The sequence below is a fragment of the Herpailurus yagouaroundi genome, unplaced genomic scaffold (assembly GCF_014898765.1).
Source record: "Herpailurus yagouaroundi ecotype Mexico unplaced genomic scaffold, PumYag 139, whole genome shotgun sequence".
Taxonomy (NCBI): Eukaryota; Metazoa; Chordata; class Mammalia; order Carnivora; family Felidae; genus Herpailurus; species Herpailurus yagouaroundi.
In genome coordinates this window covers 45,786,371-45,808,978 of record NW_024412394.1, presented here as the reverse complement: position 1 = coordinate 45,808,978, position 22,608 = coordinate 45,786,371, and positions in this window count along the sequence as shown.

Below are 22,608 nucleotides of genomic sequence, written 5' to 3'. Positions count from 1 at the left end.
TATAATATAATATAATATAATATAATATAATATAATATAATATAATAATATAATATATTTCTCATAGAAAGGGTTCTGCTATATTTGATGGGATTTAAATTCTGCCAATGGACAGGTATTTACAATTCAATAGATTCCTGCATTCAGCTAAGGATGGAATTTGGTCTGTGTATTTTAAATAGCATCCTGATGGATTATTTTCTTTGTAAGTTACAGAATGAGAGCAATTTTAAGTTCATAATTGTATCTAGCATGTGGTGATCCATTATCATCCTCTGAAAGCAGGCATGTGCTACTTAGCTTTTAAGAATTATGACAAAACTGATTACAAAACTGTGAACATTAATAGCCTTTATCAAATATTCAAATAATTGCAATTACTAAGATTAATGCCACAGCTAATAGCAATTAGCAGTGAAATAAATATTAAAACAGAAAACTTGGAAGAAATATAATGGTTTGTCAGACCAATTAGTTGCCAAGTCCTAGTGATTCTGTCATCATCGCCTCTATTACACTCCTGACTTTCTCTCCATTCCCTCTGCCAACTCTCTCAGTTGGGGTGCAGGACCTCAAAACTACCCCTGTCGAAAAGTGCACTAACTTCAACTGATTCTCCCAACATACTGACTACAAACTCCCCCTGCTGCAATCCATTTATACATAACTCCCAGAAAGCTTCCAGAACCACATTGCTTCAAGTTTATCACTTCCCTTCAGAGAACGCTTTCATATCATGCATTGCTTGCAGAATGAATGCCTAGTTCTCCAGTCTATCATACAGGCACTCAATGGACCCACCCTAGCAGAAATCTCAACCTTGTTTTTCACATTTACTCTTCCCTGATTCTTCACTCAAAAAAGCTTCCTCTTTTCTACATGGTCTAAACTTTCAACCTCTAGATCTTTGCTTATTATATCCTGTTACTTAGAATGCCTTTCCTTCTCTATCTCTAGAGTGCCCTCTCCGTATAAACCCAACTCAAGTTTGACCTTCTCCTTGAAGACATCCTTGATCTCACCATAAACTACTAATTTCTGCATCTGAAACTCATAGCATTTTATATCTACCTTTCCTATGAAACTTTGCCACCTGCTATCTTACATTATAGTTATTTATAAATGTCTGTAATTTACCCCAGAGAGAAGAAATTTTATTTGATTCATACATTCACTGCACAAATAGTTACTGAGCACCAACTTTCTGCCAAATACAGTTCTTGGTGCTGAGAACACTATGATGAATAACACAGACATGATTCTTATCCTTGTGGAGCTTAGAGATGAGTACTATAAAAAAACAAAAATAAGGTAATTGGATAGTTAATGACTGGGGAGGGACATGCCTCTTTTGAATAGGAGAATAGAAAGTAGAGATCAGTGGCACAAAAACAGACACTGAGATCAATGGAACAGAATAGAGAACCCAGAAATGGACCCACAAACGTATGGCCAACTAATCTTTGACGAAGCAGGAAAGAAAATCCAATGGAATAAAAACAGTCTCTTCAGCAAGTGGTGCTAAGAAAACTGGACAGCGACATGCAGAAAAATGAACCTGGACTACTTTCTTACACCATACACAAAAATAAACTCAAAAGGGATAAAGATCTAAATGTAAGACAAGAAGCCATCAAAATCCTCGAGGAAAAAGCAGGCAAAAACCTCTTTGATCTTGGCCACAGCAAGATGTTTTTACTCAACATATCTCCAGAGACAAGGGAAACCAAAGCAAAAATGAACTATTGGGACCTCATCAAAATAAAAAGCTTCTGCACAGTGAAGGAAACAATCAGCAAAACTGAAAGGCAACTGATGGAATAGGAGAAGATATTTGCAAACGACATATCAGATAAAGGGTTAGTATCCAAAATCTATAAAGAACTTATCAAACTCAACACCCAAAAAACAAGTAATCCAGTGAAGAAATGGGCAAAAGACATGAATAGACACTTCTCCAAAGAAGACATTCAGATGGCCAACTGACACACGAAAAAATGCTCAACATTACTCATCATCCAGGAAATACAAATCAAAACCACATGAAAGACCACCTCACACCAGTCAGATTGACTAACATTAACAACTCAGGCAACAACAGATGTTGGTGAGGATGCAGAGAAAGAGGATCTCTTTTGCACTGCTGGTAGGAATGCAAACTGGTGCAGCCACTCTGGAAAACACTTATGGAGATTCCTCAAAAAATTAAAAATAGAACTACCCTATGACCCAGCAATTGCACTACTAGGTATTTATCCAATGGATACAGGTGTGCTGTTTCGAAGGGACACATGCACCCCAATGTTTATGGCAGCACTATCAACAAGAGCCAAAGTACAGAAAGAGCCCAAATGTCCATCGATGGATGAATGGATAAAGAAGATGTGGTGTATATATACAATGGAGTATTACTCGGCAATCAAAAAGAATGAAATCCTGCCATTCACAACTACATGGATAGAACTAGAGGGTATTATGCTAAGTGAAATTAGTCAATCAGAGACAGACAAAAATTATATGACTTCACTCATATGAGGACTTTAAGACACAGAATAGATGAACACAGGGAAGGGAAGTAAAAATAATATAAAACCAGGGAGGGGACAAAACATAAGAGACTCTTAAATATGGAGAACAAACAGAGGGTTACTAGAAGGGTTGTGGGAGGGGGGATGAGCTAAATGGGTAAGGGGCATTAAGAAATCTACTCCTGAAATCATTGTTGCACTATATGATAATTAACTTGTATGTAAATTGAAAAAAAAGAAAAGAAAAAGAAAGTAGAGATCAGAAAGTGAGGGCACCCAGGTGCTAAGATCTGAGGTATGTGAAGAGAAAAATACAGGTGTGAAGTCTCTGAGGCAGTATTAAGGCATATCCCTGAGGCGTATCTGAGAAACTAAAAAAGAGTCAATTCAGTTGAACTATGAGCTGTGAGGAACAAGGGGGAGAATGGTGGGGTTGAGAAGAGATGTGGGTGGGGGCCAAGTCACAGAGGCCATGGAGAGGAGCTGGGGTTTTATTCAAAGTGCCACCAGAAGTCAATGACAGCTTGAAGTGGAGAAGTGATAGGATCTGATTTATGTAGTTTTTAAAATATTTATTTATTTTTAGAGAGAGAGTGTGTGTGTGCATGTGTGCATGCGTGCACACGTGAGCGAGGAGGGGCAGACAGGGAGCGAGATAATTCCAAGCGGGGAGCCCAACACTAGGATTGATCTCGTGAACCTGAGCCAAAAATCAAGAGTTGGATGCTTAACTGAGTAAGCCACCCAAGCACCCTTACATAATTTAATTTCACTTCCATTCAAACTATGCACAAGATTATGTGGAGGCAAGAAGAGAAACAGAAAAACCCCTCCTGGCTTGGCCTAGGGTTAGGATGGAAGAAACAGAGGTGAAGAGAGGCAGTCAGATTCAGGATATGTTTCAGAGATCCAGCTAACAGAACTTGTCAACAAATTAAATGCAGAGAATAAGAAAAAGAATCAAGAACATCTCCAAAGCTTTTGCCCTGATCAATAGAATAGGGTGGAAGTCCACTAATAGAGATCATAAAGGCTATGAGGGGTACGGGAGAGTTCCTTTGGACGTGTGGATTCTTAGACACCTGCTAAATGCTTCAACTGGAGACATTACACAGGCAATTAGATACAAAAGTCAAGAGCTCAGGGGAGAGGTCTGAAGTAAAGGTACAAATTTGATAGTCATGAGCATTTAAATGTTTTTAAAGGAAAACAGATGAGAACACTAAAGACAATATAAACAAAAAAGAGAAGTGGGGTGCTACAACATTTAAAGAAAATAATTCAGCAAAGAAGACTGAAAAGTGGCCAATTAGCTGGCAGTAACATGAGGAGAGGAGTCAGTCACAGGTGCCAAACGAGAAAAGTGGTTCAGGGATGAGGCCAACTGGACAGAATGCTAAGAAGTTAGATAAGTTAAGCACAAAGAGACCATTAGCAGTATCACCCTTAGAGCTACTAACAGGGCGCTTAGCAAGCCGCACTCTGACATTTCTCCAGCTGGCTGTGGGGCAAGGAATCCTCAAGGCCAAAAGATACACCAACAAGATCCACATCCTTCTAGATGACATATGCATACCCTGAACCCCAGAACTCCCTGACTATATAGTCTCAAGCCCACTTTCAAGGCCTGCTTTGGCTCCTTCCCCAGGTCTGCTCTAAGAGCTAACTGAACCACTGTGCACACTCATTGGCCCATGGAGTAGCCAAGGGATGACTGATTGCAGGGGGTGAGGTCATAGCTGTAATTTGTGAACTGAGGAGTCCATTCTCATGCATGCAAGGTCACTTAAAGTATGTATTAATCTCCTAGGGCTTCCATAACAAATTACCAGAAATTTTGTGATCTACAGTAGAAATTTATCTTCTCACTCACTGGGAGCCAGAAGTCCAAAACCAAGGTGTCATAGGTTTGGTTTCTTCTGAAGGCTGAGGGAGAATGTGTCCCATGCCTATATCCCAGGTTTTGGTGGCTGCCAGGAACCCTTAGCATTCCTTGGCTTGTAGCTGCATAACCTCAATCTCTGCTTCTGTCTTCACATGGCCTTCTCCCCTGTGTTACTGAGTCACTATATAAAATCTCCCTCTCTTTTTTCCTCCGGTCATTGGATTTAGGGACTACCTGAATCCAGAATGATCTCATCTCGAAATCCTTAACTAAATCACATCTACAAAGACCCTATTTCCAAATAAGACCACATACACAGGTACTAGAGATTAATACCTGGACATATCTTTTGGAGGAACACTAATCAAGTCATGAAAAGGTGCAAGATATGATCAGGAAGAAAAGGAGGTGTCAGGGGATAGTTGTTCCTATGTTGCCATATTCCACCATGAAACTATGAAGAGTGTGAGAATTTGAGATCCAAACTTGATTTTCTAGGTCATAAAGTTATATTTGTCAAGATAAGAGAATGGAACATATTTTTTAAGCAGTCTGTTAACTTGATTTACAACTACTTAGTTATATGGTTTAGAGATCACTATTTGAACGCTTGCCCTGGACCTTGAAAAAGTTAGGGATGGTTCTAACCATTGGAAAATATGAAGCTTAAAAGTTCTCAACTAGCCTTGGCCCCTTCTTTCTCTGTCATAATTGCCTGTCAAAACTCCAACTCTAATTAGATCCCACTCTCTGATGAGAACTTGCTCATTTTACCACCAAGTCTGTCATCAGTGACCTAAATGACAGAAACCTGACTGGAATGGGCTGGTAAAAGGAGGTGAGGTGAGAAAGTATAGAGTGTGACTAGAGACTAAGTATTATCTCAATTAAGTTAACTGTGAAAGAGAAGAGAAACAGGAAGTTAATGGGAAGAGGGTGTGAAGAGCAGCGTTTTTAGTTTTGTTTTAAGATGGGAATTATGTTTACATGTTTGTATATTGATGAGGATAATCAGTAGAGGGGGAGAAATTAGCAATGGAGGAGAGAGAAAGAAAAATCACCAAGTCTTTTTGTAGGTGAAAGCATGTGATTCCTAAAACACAAGAGAGGATGGCCTCAGACATGTACATGGAAAGTTTATTTACTAGAACAGAAGTTAATGGAGAGTTTATGTGCTCATATACAAACCGGTAGACTTGGTGGTAAAATGAGCAAATTCTCACCAAAGAGTGGGATCTATTCAGAGTTGCAGTTTTGACAGGCAAATATGACAGAAAGAGAAGGGACCAAAGCTTGTTGAGAGCTTTTACAGAAGTGATTACAGTGATGGATCTTGGGATCTTGGGATCTAGGCTGAACAAGCAAGGGAGGCCATGAGGAGGGAGTGAACAGTAAGATGGGGTTACAGGAGGGTGACAACGGGGTGAGAGTGGGGTGAGAGATCAACACTGAAGTCATACAGGAATGGTTTAGCTGGTGTTTGGAGTTCTGTATTAAGCTTTTACAATGAAATATCAATTATTATTGTTATCACTTTATATCCTTAGACACTTCAGAGATATGACCTCATTATCATCACCCCCCCCCCCAGCTGAGAGGAAGCAAAGTGGATAATAACCATTGTTGAGTTCCACTGTACTCTAAAATCTACCACTGGGTATCATGCAGCTTCTGTGAAATAGTGCTCTTTGGAGGTTAGCAGAAGAATGAGATAAAGTAGAAATACTGTGTACAATTGCCCAGGGGAGCCTACCTGAGGAGCTAAATGGGGGCTGGATTCCAGCCCAAGCTCCACACACCAAATCCTGCAAGGGGGGCCCAGAAAGAAGGGCTAGCACTATAAGGGATAGTGATAGCCTGTTAATAGAGATTCTTTGAACTTCTTGTAGACTTTGTTTCTAGCCCAGTGAGAAAGAAGTGGTAACAGAAGTGACCAGAGAAAATAATACACCTGGACTTCAGCTACCAGTCTTTAACACACTAGACTCATTACAACTCACTTCCTGCATAGAAGACTCAGAAAAGTAGTACTTCTGAATGCCAGGGTTGATCTTCCCTCAGTTACCTCTCAATCCAACTGAGGACAACCATGTCCTTTATCAGCCATGTAAATGTTTATTTTACCAAATATCTATATCCCAGAGCCTTTGTAATGAAAGATATAGTTCATAACTCTTATAATATCCCCTACAGGATTGAAAAGAAAAAGTAAGAGAAATAAAAAATGAAATATATTATGACCAGAAGGATATTGATCATACTTCAATTTTATAAAAATGTTTCACAGTAGTGGCCATCCAGGCAGTCATGAAATATATGTACTTACAAATGTATCTGATTTCCTTCTATCTCCCCTCACCATTTCTTGTGGAACCTCAGAGAAAAAATTAGCTACTTCATAAGGCAAAAGAGAATCTTCCCAGTATCTCCTGGAATAATTTGTGCTTTTAAATTTGGGGCAGGAACAGTGGCATCTACTAGCTCAGAAATTCCCTACAAGCCTGATACCACAGAGAAGTGAGAAAGAAGGAAGTATGGGGGCTTAATCTCCTCTGTCAATTTCCATAGAATTATGTACCTTTGGCACAGTGTCAAGAGTCAGCCTGGATCTTTTGCTGATATCAATGTGTGTCAGGCCACAGAAGACCAAGATGTATATTGACATATATTCAAATTATTCCATGCATGCATATTCAAATTATCAATCAATGCACTACTCTCACTTTGCTTTATACAAAATGAAATGATACTTCTGTCCTCTCTCTGTAAAATGCCACATACACACTTGCCTCTTAGCAGTGTGCTGAGAGATTCTGGAGAAGAATCACACTTTGCAGAGGATTGGTGCCACTCCAAACCCATGATCTCTGACTGCAGCTTAGCTCCCAGCTCCTGCTGTCTTTCTCATGTTCTATTCAGCTTCCTTCTATACTTCTCTCAGCAGCTAATCCAAACCTCTACTTTTCCCAAACCTTCTTTCCTTTCACTCTCAGCCAATCGCTTCACTTTCTACACAGGAAGAAAAAAATAAGAAAAAATAAATCCCATAAATACTCCCTCCATGTCTCACTGTTACCTATGCCCATTCTTCCTTCTTTCTTGATGCACTAGAAGGGTCACTCTTACAGCCTGAGTTGATCCAATCTCCTTTATTCTACAGAAGATTGAATCCTTCTAGCCTACTTAGGGTTAAAATTATGCGATAATTTCCATAATTCTCTCTTCCACTATATCTCCTACCTCTCCCTCTCTGCTGGCTCTGTGCCTTCAGGAGATGAATATGTTCAAATCTTTCACCTTCTCCCAATACACTCCATTACCCCCAATAGAAAAAGAAAATTCTTCCACTCCAGAGTTTGTAGACTAGTGTCCATGGTCTTCAGAAGCCTCCTGAAATTGTATTCAATATTCTGTTATTGTATATGCACATTTTTTGCATCTTTATAAAAAAAAAGATTGGTGATTTTCCTCAGAGTCTCAAAAAGGCTGGTAACCTAAAAATGGTATGAATTTTTTGTGTTTGGTATAAGAAAGTAGTCCAGGTTCATTCTTCTGCATGTTGAATTTTGTTCTTTATTTGAAAAAAGTTTCTATTTAAGAATAATTTCTTCTCTCTAGAGCTCTCTAAAATACAAATCTTCTTGTGTCACCCCCCCAATTAAAATACTTCAATAGCACCCCATTAGCTTCAAGTTACGATCCAAACAACTTTGGCATAGCCTGATCTGACACCTGCTAACCTCTTCTGAGCATTTATGAAATGTCCAGGTTTCACCACTAGTGAACTGCAGGGCAGGAATTCAAACATCTCTTTGAATTCAAAGCCCATGTCTTAAGTAAAATGACTTACAGAAAATGGCTTATGTTTGGTTAAAGTCATCCCCTTAATAGGACCAATCCTTCAGTAATGAATGAAAGGCATTTTCTCAGCCTTATTTAGGGTGGGTACTCTACTTTTGACTCTACTTTTATTCTATCGCCAGGAAGGAGAGCAGGCTGTTTTGAGTTTCTAAATATGGTTCTCTTTAATGGATTTTCAAGTTCTTTTTAATGAGCCCTCAAATTCTGTTGTAGGAGAAATTGAGGAATGGAACCCACTTTAAGGGATTAAAAGAAAAAAAAAAAAAAAACCTCCCGTATAGATTAAATATAGAGAAAGAAAGAGGAAGGAAGGGAAGAATAGAGAGAGAAGTGCATACGAAAAAACTGAAGAAATCTGAGTGAGATCAGTGCATTGTATCAATGTCAATATCGTAGTTGTGATATTATACAGTAGTTTTGTAAGAAGTTACTATTGGGGAAAACTTGGGAAAGGGTAAAAAGGATCTCCCTCTACTACATATTTCAACTATATATCTAATGTAAATCAACTACTGTCTCAAAATAAAACATTTAATTTAAAAAGCCAACACCAGGGTGCCTAAGTGGCTCAGTTGGTTAAGTGTGCCCTCAGCTCAGGTCATGATCTCACAGTTTGTGGGTTCGAGTCCCACATTGGGCTCTGTGCTGATGGCTCAGAGGCTGGAGCCCACTTCAAATTCTGTGTCTCCCTCTCTCTCTGCCCCTTCCCCACTCGTGTTCTGTCTCTCTCAAAAACAAATAAACATTTAAAAAATTAAAATTAAACAAAAATAAAAATAATAAGCCAACACTAACACCTAGGGTAGGTCCTAGGGAATAAAAATGGAAATAGTGGGGTACCTGCATGACTCAGTGGGTTGAACACCCAACTTCAGCTCAGATCACAATCTCAATTTGTGAGTTGGAGCCCCACAACAGGCTTGCTGCTGTCAGCACAAAGCCCACTTCCAATCCTCTGTCCAACTCTCTGCCCCTCCCCACTTGTGCGCTCTCTCTCTCTCTCTCTCTCTCTCTCTCTCTAATATAAATAAAACATTTAAAAAATGGAAATAAGTGTTTTCAGTTTCTCCACTGAGCACAGGCTTGAACCTGCTCTCACTCGGCATCTCTGATGTAGTGGAACCTCAGGGAGAAATCACTCAATGAGGTGTCTAAGGTGACTGGGCACAAAGTTATGTGGCCTTGGGCACCTGGTCATGAAGCCCCTGCACTACAGAGATTTACTTGGTTTACCTGGTTTGAGGATGTGTCTACTTCAGATTAAAAGCTGATGTGAGGGCAAAAGGTATACAGGAATTTCCTACACTATCTTTTTATAACAGTGATAAGTTGAATAGTATCCCCCCAGGAAATCATGTCCACCAGAACCTCAGAATATGAACTTATTTAGAAATAGTCTTTGAAGATGGAATTAAATTAAGGATATCAAGAAGAGATCATTCTGAATTTAGAGTAGGTCCTAAGTCTTAGGACTAGTATCCTTCTAAGAAGAGAAGAGTAAAGTGACACAGAGAGTAGGCATGTGACATTGGAGGCAGAGACTGGACTTACATTACCACAAACCAAGGAACACCAGGTGCCACTAGAAGCTGGAAGAAACAAGGAGGGATTTTCCCCTAAAGCCTTCAAGTCAGTATGGCTCTGCTGACACCTTGATTTTGGACTTCTGGCCTCCAAAACTGTGAAACCATAAATTTCTGTTGTTGTAAGCTGCCAAATTTGTTGTAATTTGTTACAGCATCCAGGAAACAAATACAGCAACATCCATAAATCTAAAATTATTCTTAAATAGAAACTTTTTTCAAATAAAGAACAAAATTCAACATGCAGAAGAATGAACCTGGACTACTTTCTTATACCAAACACAAAAATAAACTCAAAATGGATGAAAGACCTAAATGTAAGACAGGAAGCCATCAAAATCCTAGAGGAGAAAACAGGCAATGACCTCTTTGATCTCAGCTGCAGCAACTTCTTACTTGACATGTCTCCAGACATGAAGAAAGGGAAGGGAAACAAAAGCAAAAATGAACTATTGGGACCTCATCAGGATAGAAAGCTTCTGGACAGTGAAGGAAACAATCAACAAAACTAAAAGGGAATCAATGAGATGGGAGAAGATATTTGCAAATGACATACCAGATAAAGGGTTAGTATCCAAAATCTATAAAGAATTTATCAAACCCAACATCCAAAAAAGAAATAATCCAGTTAAGAAATGGGTAAAAGACATGAATGGACACTTTTCCAGAGAAGACATCCAGATGGCTAACAGACACATGAAAAAATGCTCAACATCACTCATCATCAGGGAAATACAAATCAAAACCACATTAAGATACCAGCTCACCTGTGAGAATGGCCAATATGAACAACTCAAGCAACAACTGATGTTGACAAGGATGTGAAGAGAGGGGAACACTTTTGCACTGTTGGTGAGAATGCAAACTGGTGCAGCTGTTATGGAAAAGCATATGGAGCTTCCTCAAAAAAAAAAAATTAAAAATAGAACTACCCTACGACCCAGCAATTGCACTACTAGGTATTTATCCAAAGGATACAAAAATGCTGGTTCAAAGGGGCACATGCACCCCAATGCTTATAACAGCACTATTGATAATAGCCAAAGTATGGAAAGAGCTCATATGCCCACCAACTGATGAGGGGATAAAGAAGATGTGGTACATATATACAATGGAATATTACTTGGTGATCAAAAAGAATGAAATTTTACCATTGCAACAACATGGATGGAATTAGAGTGTGTTATGCTAAGTGAAATAAGTCAGTGAAAGACAAATATCATATGATTTCACTCATGTGGAATTTAAGATACAAAACAGATGAACATAATGCAAGGAAAGCAAAAAGAAGATGAAAATAGAGAGGAAGACAAATCATAAGGGACTCTTAAATACAGAGAACAAATGGATGGTTGCTGAGCAGGTGTTGGGTTGGAAGTTTCAAAATGGGTGAGGGGCATTAGAAGGACACTTGTCGGGATGAGCACTGGGTGTTATATGCAAGTGATGAATCACTAAATTCTATTCCTGAAACCATTATTACGCTATATGTTAACTAACTTGGGTTTAAATTTGTTTTAAAACGAAGAGGGGAAAAAAGGACTGTTTTGAGGTATGATAGGTCACCAGCATCACAGGGCCTACCCTGCAGAGAAAAAAGTCAGGAGCAGAAGGAGATCTTGTACTATAGGGGTGGGGAGAAAATAAGGCAATCCAATGAGGGACTGATTGGAACTAGGGTCTTTGTGGTCCAGAAATAGCCAAACTGAGTGGGGGTTCAGGACAGAACTCCAGACAGATCAACTGTTTTCTTAAACAGTTGACATGGCAAAATCAGCAGAAAGCAATCGTAGTATCAGGACCAATGGGGTGGGAAGAGGGGATGGGAATAAAGAAAAGAGTTCGGCTCCTAAGGAGGTAATTAAGGTTAAATGAAGTCATAAGGGAAGTGCCTTGATATGATAGAATTAGTGTCCTTATTAGAAGAGACACCAGGGGGGCTTGCTCTCTCCCTCTCTCTCTCTTTCTGTGTGTGTGTGTGTGTGTGTGTGTGTGTGTGTGTGTGTGTGTATCTATCTGTCTATCTATCTATCTATCTATCTATCTATCTATCTATCTATCTATCTCCCTGTACTTGAGCATAGAGGAAAGGCCATGAGACACAGGGTGAGAAGGCAACTATTTACAAGCCAGGAAGGGAGCTCTCAACAGAAATCGAATCCTACCAAACCTTGATCTTGGACTTTCAGCTTCTAGAACTGTGAGCAAATACATTTCTGTTGTTTTAAGCATCAAACTATCTATCTGTGGTATTTTCTTAAGGCAACTCAAGCAGGCTAATATAAGCACAGAGTGAACCCTAATGGAAACTATGAACATTAATTACTGGTAATTGTCAATATTGGTTTGTCAATTATAACAAATATACCACACCAATGAAAAATGTTAATAATAGGAAAACTCTGGATGTTAACTAGACTTATTGTGATGATCATTTTGCAATATATGTAAATATCAAATTATTACTCTGTATATCTGAAATTAATATAGTGTTATGTGTCAATAATATCTCAAATTAAGAAATAATAATAGTAAAAACTCATTAAGTGGTGGGGGATATATGGGAACTCTACTTTTTACTCAATTTTTCTGTAAACCCAATGACTTCTGGTAAAAAAAGAAAATCTATTAATTACAAAAACACTTTAACAGAGAACTTTTGTGACTTTTACTATACAGCATGTGTTTCATAGAGATTAGAATCTAACCATATCACCATAAATTGATAGTTATTAGTGTGCATGTTCATTAAAAGTACTTATCTTTTAGTCTTTAATTAAAATATAATTTTGCTGACAAGAAGGAAACTGCTAAAGTATTTATGTTTTAAAATATTAGTATCAAAGGACATCTGGGTGGCTTAGTTGGTTGAGCATCCAACTCTTGATTTTGGCTCAGGTCATGATCCCAGGATCATGGGATTGAGCCCCACATAAGGCTCCATGCTAAGCATGGGATATTAATAAAATATTAGTATCAGTCAGGGTTCAATCTGAAAAGCAAAACGATAGCCCTTCTACCCCCACCCCATAATAAAGAACTATCCAGTTCAAAATCCTGCGAGTTTTGTTAATTTCCAAAATTAACATTTTGGACAGATAATTCTTTGTGTGTGTTAGGCATGTGGGCGGGGGACATACTGACTTGTACACTGTAGGGTATTTAGCCATATATCTGAATTCTCCCAAAAGGATGCCAACAGCAACCCTCATGCCTGCACCACTAGTCCTTCCTCTCCCTCATTCCCATCAAGACAATAAAAAATGTCTCCAGAGACCACCAAATGTCCCATGGGGTCCAAAATTGCCCTCTGTTGAAAACCACTTGTATGAATGGATTTGATTTAGGGATTGTAAGAGCTGGTTAAGTAGACTCTGGAAAGGCTAATGTCACCAAACCTGATAAAGGAGCTTGAAGTCCACATGGCAGGCAGTCAGGAAGGGAAGATGGGAGATAGTGGGGATGAGCAAGAACAAAGTGAACACACATCTGTCAGAGTCAGAGAAACTGAAAGAGGACCTGGGGGCAGGTAGAACAGTTGCAGTTTCAACAATGTGAACCAGCATCGTGGCAAAGTGTGTGAGCTATAAAATGGTTACTGCTGCATTTACACTCTATCAATCTTACACAAGAAGATCTCTTGTGGCCTACCCTAACAGGAAGTATACAGGAAAGAAATTCTGGGAAATGTAGTTCAGCCTAGTCAACACATTACAAAGCCAGCATAAAAATACTCTCATTTTAATGTTATAAAATGAAAATATTCAAAGCTGACCAAGTAATTTCATCATAGATTTTATCTTTTATTTTCAAATGATCTTCAAAGAAAAATATATAAATACTCTGGTGAATCTGCAGGGACTTTCAACAAACTATATATTTTCTATAAAATACTAATTCTGTTCAGCTTATAACCAAATTCTGTCTCATATATTACCTACATTGTGGCCATATATAAATCAGACTTTTAAAATCAATTGAAAACTCAATATAAAACCTGTGGAATATTTATAATTTATAGTATATATACTATACATATATATCTGTATATATATAGAGTATTTAGCTATATATCTATACACACACACACACACACACACACACACACACATATATATATATACACACACACACACACACACACACACAGTTTATAGCTGGTAATGACAAGGAGGACTAACATTAAAACATAATCTAAATGAATTTCTTATTTGCTCCCATCCTTCCCCCTCTCTGCTAAATATCTAACTTTATGTCTTCAAGGTAATCTTGAATGGCCCATATATACATAATGCATTTGCTATTGATTTTCTCATTCCCAACTAATCAGTTCAGAATCTATCTGCCAGAGTCTGAAAGTGTCCTTGCTGGGACTGGTTACAGACTCTTCCTTGTGAATGATCATGTAGATTAGGAAACATGAAGTATGCCTTCTGTCTGATATTAAAAATCTAGGTAATTCAGGATGTTTTCTCATAATGATCTATTTAGAATATGAAAAGATAAAACAAAACTCCTGCAAATAACAGCACAATTTCTCTTACTGCTCCTTTGCTAGGTTTCCAAGAAAATAGGGACTGGGGGATTATTGGAAAACAACTCAGAAGATATTATCATACTTGTTCAATAGTCTTTGTGAGGATGTCCCTATCTGAATCAGACTTGGACTGGGGACTGCCTGACTCCCATTGGGTGGACATCCATGGGCTAAACAATGCCTCCTCTAAGATCCTATGAGCCAAATGGTCCTGCCCTCCTGTTACCCTGGAGCCTTAGGGGTCCTGGCCACTAGAAGGATGTGTTGTGACCCAGCAACATATTTTATAGTGATACAGATCTATCTCTATCAAAATCATATCTTTAGCTGTCAGTGAGACTGTAAACTCTCACATAAAAGTATAAAAAAGAATTCCAAATGTACATGTACTCATCTCCTTAGCCACAGGAAGGAAATCATTTCTCCTTAAGAATTTCCAGGAAGAATCAGGGGTATTTTCACTAGCCAGCGAGTCACCCCTGATTTACAGTTAGCCACTACAAATGGCCAGGCCAACAACCCACAGCTTCAAGCTTCAAGAGTCTTTCAGAGGCATCACTCTGAGATGGAACTCTTCTCTCACCATCAGTGTCCAAAATTATTCTATTGTGGGTAGAATCAGAACACCACTGCTCACAAGAGATGGCACTGATGCTTATGCAACATATAGAGGCCATTCTTTCTGTATTACACTCAGTTAAGTGTCCCACAATAAACTCTCTTGAGTCTCAAAGTTAGTATTTCATTACAATTAATGCGGTATCTCAGTAATTGTGCTAGCAATTAGTAACACAACCACTTTCTCCTGGGATACATAGACCAAGGTTTGACCTCTACGTTGTGGCTGGAACCTCTTCAAGATGTGTGTGTTGTTCCTAAGCATGACCTAACTTGTCAGACATCCTCCTCTCTTCTAATGAATTCTTTCTCAAGGCCTTCACCATGTTCTCTACAATCTAAGACTTTCATTGGCAGCCCTCTCTCTTGACTTGCTCAAAATGTGTCTGAATCTTTATTGAATGGTAGGGTTCACATCTTTTCCCTAGAAGGAACTCAGCTTATGTAAATGGATAAAAGGTGAAGAGCCATGTCCCCTAATTTCACTCACCTGTCTATTTGAACCCCAGACAATACAACCTGTTACACTTCTTTTTATTTATAACACTCTTCTTCAACAAATGCCAGTAATGGGGATCCATAAATAGAATCTAGTTTACTACTAAGGAATTATTTAAGAGTAGATAAAAATAGAATCTCATGACAAGACATGTTTCCTGCCATTATTTCCATGTATGTGACCTTCCATTCCCTCTTCATCTATAAAATTGGGGTAATGATAATAATAATGCCTAGCTCACAGACTTGTTGTAAGGATTAAATAAGTTAATATGTGTAAGCTAATTAGAGAAATGCCTGATATGGGAAAAGTGAACAATAAATGTTTCCTGCAATTATTGTTGTCAAAGTAATAATAGAAAGGAAGAAAAAAAATTTTAAGGAGCTCCTGAGTGGCTCAGTCAGTTGAACATCTGACTCTTGATTTCGGCTTTGGTCATGATCCCAGGTCCATGGGATCGAGCCCCGTGTCAGGCTCTGCACTGAGCATGGAAGCCTGCTTGAGAATCTCTCTCTCTCCCTCTGCCCCTCTCCTCTGCTCATGCTCTCTCTCTCTTTCTAAACAATAAGAAGAAGAAGAAGAAGAAGAAGAAGAAGAAGAAGAAGAAGAAAGACAGGCAGGCAGGCTGAGAAGGAGCAGATTCTGTGGGACATCTGGACACAGGGCTCCTTGGTCCCTAAAACCACTACATTAAGTTCCTTGGGCTCATATAATTTACACTTAGTCTGTACAATATCAAACATTATTTAGCTGCAAACATTATAAGGCCTGGATACCTTAGTAAATCTTTTGCTGAGAATAAGTATGATAAAGCCCATTTTTTCAGAACTGAAACAAGTAAAATTCAAACAGCCAAAAGTTTCTCTCCTTGTGTATTTTATACTCTAAGCTTTGTCAGAACAAGTAAAATTCAAATAGCCAAAAGTTTCTCTCCTTGTGTATTTTATACTCTATGCTTTGTCAGAAAGCATGCTAAGTTGATAGGTGGAGATTTTCTGTGGAGCAAAAAATAAGCAAATGTGGGAAGTCTGGGCGGCTCAGTCAGTTGAGCATCTGACTCTTGATTTCAGCTTAGGTCATGATCTCACGGTTCATGAGTTTGAGCCCCAGATCAGGCTCCATGCTGATGGTGTGGATGGAGCCTGCTTAGAATTCTCTCTCTCCTTCTCTCTCTACTCCTCCAACACGTGCTTTCTCTCTCTCAAAATAAATAAATACTTGAAAAAAATAAGGCAAATGTGGCAAAATGTTAACAAACTTTAAATCTAGATGATAGGCATATAGGTATTCATTATTCTATTACTGCAACTTTTCTGTATGGTTAAAATTTTTCATAATAAGCAGAGAAATGACAAACTTTAAAGTATATGTTATAGTTACTAAAAATCTGGGCTAATATTTATGGCTTTTATATCTATAACATTGTACACTGCTAACTGATAACCAATAACCCTTAGACACTGTAAACATTTTTAAATATGCCTCCTGAATCATCGAAGATTAGTGATGTTTAAATTTTAAAAATAAAAGTAAAATTAATAGACAAGTTTGATTTTTTTAACACTGTTTAAACAGCAAAGAATTGGAAACCTCAAGTCTATCAATAGAGAACAGGATAAATAAATTATGGTACATCCATAAAATGCAATATTACATATTCTTTAAGAATAAATAAGCACTATATATGCTCATATGACAAGAATGCCAAGATATTTTGTTAAATGAAAAAAGAAAGGAATAGAGAAATGTATATGGAATACATTGCTTGCCTAAGAAAAAGAAAAAAAACTTTTATCTGTACATATAATTCTTATATGTACATTTAATAGCTTAAAAAGGATATCCAAGATTGGGTAAATTGGAAGAAATTGGGGGCTGAGAAATAAAAGTAAGAGGAAGACTTTTAGAATAGATTCTTGAAAGCTTTTGAATTTTATGCTAAGTCACTGTATCACCTGTTTTTAAAATAAATGAAGCAAACATTTTAAAATAAATATTTAAAATAAAATAAAAAGTGGGAGCCTGTGTGGCTCTGTCATTAAACATCTGACTTCGGCTCAGGTCATGATCTCACAGTTCATGAGTTCGAGTCCCACATCGGATGAGCCAGAGCCCTGCTTCGGATGAGCCACACACATCTCTCTCTCTCTCTCTCTCTCTCTCTCTCTCCTCCACCCCCCCCACCCCTCCTAGGATTCTCTCTCTGACCCTCCCTCACTTGCGCCCTCTCTCTCAAAATAAAATGAAAATAAAATAAGCAGTAAAATAAGATAGGTGAGCAGCATATTTTAATCCGTACTTGGGAAAGTTACAAACAACATGAAACTAATACCCAAATGAACAAGTATCAGGATATCACAAAACTGGCAAAACCCATCCATTCTTTTTGCATAAAGGTGGACAATTAACAGATCACTTTGTAAGGAAAGCCTGGGATGAAGACTAAAATTACTTTACTCAGTTAAGTAATAAAATCACCAAGATCCTTGCCCATTCTCAAGATCTCAGGGGGTTCTTGATACACGGGTTTCCTTCAGGAGCACAAGAAAGTCTTCAGAGTGGTGATCTGACTTTGCACATTTCATATCACACCATAGCTCAGGGTTAGCTCTGGCTAGAGAACACGGACTCAAATCCAGTTCCAATACCACCTAGTCTTACTATATTGTCAACTCCAAACCCAACATTTTAGATTCCATTTTCCTTCAAATTTTAGCAATTTTTCAGTCATTTTCCTTATTTATTTATTTGCTTATTTGTTTATGCCAGACACAATCTTCGGTTAATAAAGAAATTTTTTAGAACCTAAAGTTCAAATTCAGATATTTGTTTTACTCCCATTCTGGTCAAAATTTTGAGTACCACAACTCTGTCATGTGCAATTTCACCCACTGACAAAGTAATAATCCTTGGTCCTAACTCACCTGGGGAGATTTCAGTCTTTATATGGCCCATATTTATTTAGCTATGTAGTAGCATAGCTGTGCTAATTTCCAAAGACCCCTATCTCCTGGTATTCCCACCCTTATGGAATCCCCTTCCATTGAGTGTAGAAGGAATTAGATTCATTTTCTAACATAATATAGCAGAAAGATGTTACTTCAGTCATTAGGTTATAAAAAGACCATGGCCTCCATCTTAAGGATTCTATCTTTCTTCCACTTAGATCCACTTGGCCAGGAGGGAAGCCAACTGTCACACTGTGAGGCTGCTCTGTGGAGAGGCCCATGTGAGTGAGCTTGGAAGCAAATACTTCAGTCCCAGCTGAGCCTTGAGATTACTGCAGTCTTGACCAAGAGCTTGACTGCCATCTTGTGAGAGACCTTGAGCAAAAGGCACCCTACTAAACTGTTCCCAAATTCCTGACCCTCAGAAATTATGAGATAATAAATGATTGTTATTTTAAGCTACTATGTTTTGGGGCAATTAGGCAGCAATAGAAAACTAATACATGCCAAAATTATTAGAGCTGCAATTTAAATAAACTGATGCAATACCTGATAATCAGTTCTCTAAAATACAGTAAATCTGTTGTCCAACAAATAAACAACAAAGAGTAGATGATTCGTATGTTGATTGTGTGTTAGGTGATTGGAAACCTTACTTAATTCAATAATTAATAAAATAATAATCACATTTAAAAATAATTAAGACCTTGGAATGACTCATCAAAAAAGTGAAATATTGTTTTACCATAGCAAGTTTGCATATCTTATATTCTGTGTGTGAAAATCTTTTTATAACATTAACATATTAAGAATCTCTGTATTTGCATAAGCATAATTACTAATTCCCAGTTCTACCAGATAATAAACAGTTTACTAAACTTTAAATTCAATTTGTAGGTTGAAATTTTATTTCAGTCATAATTCCCTCAAATCAGTGCCTGAAACAGCACTTGATATAAAGAATGAGGCATGAGTGCCCTCTTGTGATAGAATAGACATTTAAATGAATTGATAAATACTTCTCAACTGCATATGAAATAACTTGAACCAAATCATTTCACAAACACAAAATGCCCTTTATTGCCAGGCCAATTTGTATCAGTATTTTTAAATGTGGGGAGGACAAGTACATGAAGAACTGGTTAATGTCAATAGACAATATGAATAAATCACACTAAAATTCCATTCCTTCAATTGTTCTTGTAGCTCCAACAAAAGCTGAGTATGATAGAGGCTCTTTAAACTGATCATACTTAAGTGTCTGACAAATGTTCTCCATTCCTGCTTAGTGACTAGACAGGATCCCAGAACGAGAAAGAGTCAAAGGACCACGCAGGTAGGTTCCAGTATGTCTCCACTCTGACTTTCACTGGGTAAGGTGTTTACTTCCTAAGGGTCATTGTTGGATCTTGAACATACTTATGTCAACTGTATTTCCATTCAAATTACATACTTAAATTAAATAATATCCAAAATAATGTTTTATTTATTAAAAGAAAAAGGATGTGTTATGAAGTAAAAGATAACTAAGTTGAACACTTTGGACTTCAGAAGAAGTAATCAAGAAAAAACTGGGGGGTGCTGGGTGGCTCAATTGGTTAAGCAGCTGACTATGGCTCAGATCATGATCTCATGGTTCATGGATTCAAGCCCTGCATCAGGCTTTGTGCTGATAGCTCAGAGCATGAAGCCTGTTTCAGATTCTGTGTCTCCCTCTCTCTCTCCCCCTCCCCACTCACAGTCTATCTCTGTTTCTCTCTCTCTCTCTCTCTCTCTCTCTCTCTCTCTCTCTCTCTTTCTCTCTCTCAAAAATGAATACACATTAAAAAAAATTCAAAGTAAAAAGGAAAAACTTTGGAATTGTACACGAGTAAGAAAACTATAAAAATTAAGAATAAAAGTCATAAAAACCTACAGGTATTCTAAAATCAACAGCACCAAACCATCAGCAGACTACTTGAACAATAACTGTTAATAAAGGCTTTGGCCCCAAATCAAAAGACTGGTACAATATTCATTTTTATATTTTAAACTAAAATAAAATATTTTAGATACATGTTATTCTTTGAATGATCCTCTACTTAAAATTTTTTTTTTATTCACTCAACCTGAATGGTTTTTTTCCAAATGCTCATATGTTATATATATATTTAGATGAAAACTTTTATGGAATATGTATATGGCCAGATTCTAAAATGAATTTGGGTCTGTATGACCTGAAATACAAGAAATATGTCTGTCATTAAATATCACAAAATGAATCCCACAGCATATTAAAAAATCATTCCCCATGATCAAGTAGGATTTATACCTGGGATACAAGGATGGTTCAACATATATTTATCAACCAATATAATACATAACATTAATAGAATTAAAGAAAAGAATTGTGATCATGTGATGCCAGAAAATGCATTTGACAAAATTCAACATCTATTCATAATAAAAACTCTTTAAAAATTAGGCATAGAAGGAATATATCTCGACATAAGAAAGGCCATAAATGCAAAGAAGTCAAACTTTCACTTTTCACAGATGACATGATGCTCTACATGGAAAACCTGAAAGACAACACCAAAAGGCTGCTAGAATTGATACATGAATTCAGCAAAGTTTCAGGATACAAAAATCAATGTACAGATATTGGTTGCATTTCCATACACCAATAATTAAGCAAGAGAAATAGAAATCAAGAAATCGATCCTATTTACAATTGCACCAAGAACCATAAAATACCTAGGAATAAACCTAACCAAAGATGTAAAAGATCTGCATGCTAAAAACTATAAAAAACTTAAGAAGGAAATTTAAAAAAACTTAAAGAAATGGAAAAACATTTCATGCTAATGGATTGGAAGAAGAAATACTGTTAAAATGTATTTTAACAAAGCAAACTACACATTCAATGCAATCCCAATCAAAATTGCACCAGCATTCTTCTCAAAGCTAGAACAAACAATCCTAAAATTTGTATGGAATCACAAAAGACCCTGAATAGCCAAAGTAATACTGAAGAAGAAAACCAAAGCAGGAAGTATCACAATCCCAGACTTTAGCTTCTATTACAAGGCTGTAATCATCAAGACAGTATAGTATTGGAACAAAAACAGGCACATAGACTGATGTAATAGAATAGAGAACCCAGAATTGGACCTACAAATGTATGGTCAACTAATCTTTGACAAAGCAGGAAAGAGTATATAGTGGAAAAAAGACAGTCTCTTTAGCAAATGGTGCTGGGAGAACTGGACAGGAACATGCAGAAGAATGAAACTGAACCACTCTCTTACACCACACACAAAAATAAACTCAAAATGGATGAAGGACCTGAATGTGAGACAGGAAACCATCAAAACCCTAGAGGAGAGGGGAGGAGCCAAGATGGCAAAACAGCATGCAAGTTTTTTCTGTGTCTCACATCCATGAAATACAGCCAGACAAACACTGAACCATCCTACACACCTAGAAAACTGATTGGAGGATTAACACAACAATCTGCACAACCTGAACCACAGAATTCAGCAGGTATGCGGCACAGAGAGCTGAACCTGGGGAGAGAGAAGCCATGAAAGGCTTTTTCGGGCAGAGAGGATGGAGACTGGGGAGGGGGTGGAATATGGGAAAAACACCCCTTCCCGAAAGCAGCTAGAGAGAAAGTGGAAAATTGGAAACAGCTGCAGGAGCTAAACTAAAAAGGGAGAAAGGAGAAAGGAGAAAGGAGAGGGTTTAAATTCCATTAAGACTGTAAACAGGGGGAGAGCAAAGGCTGCACTCCACAGGTTGACAACCGGCGGTGCTCTGGTGGGAAGGGCAAATCCCCAGGAAGAGAGTGGGGTCCGGGAGGTTCTCAGGCCACATGGGGAAAAGCGGTTCCACTGCTGGAAGGACATTTGGTAGAGACTGTTGAAGCCACCTGGTCCCAGCAGACCCCAGAGTATGGCCACATTTGCTGGTGTTGTAACAAGGTCATTAAGGGTGAGGCCTGGTGCCAGATGTGTGTAGTGATTTTCCATAATCCCTGAAATGCTGCTGCTACACTGTCTTGAGAACTTTTTCTGGGGCAGGCTGGCACCTGGCCGCAGTCTCGGGTCACCAGCAACAACAGGGTCCAGTAAGTGTTCCTGGTGCAGCCAATATTCGGCCATTGCT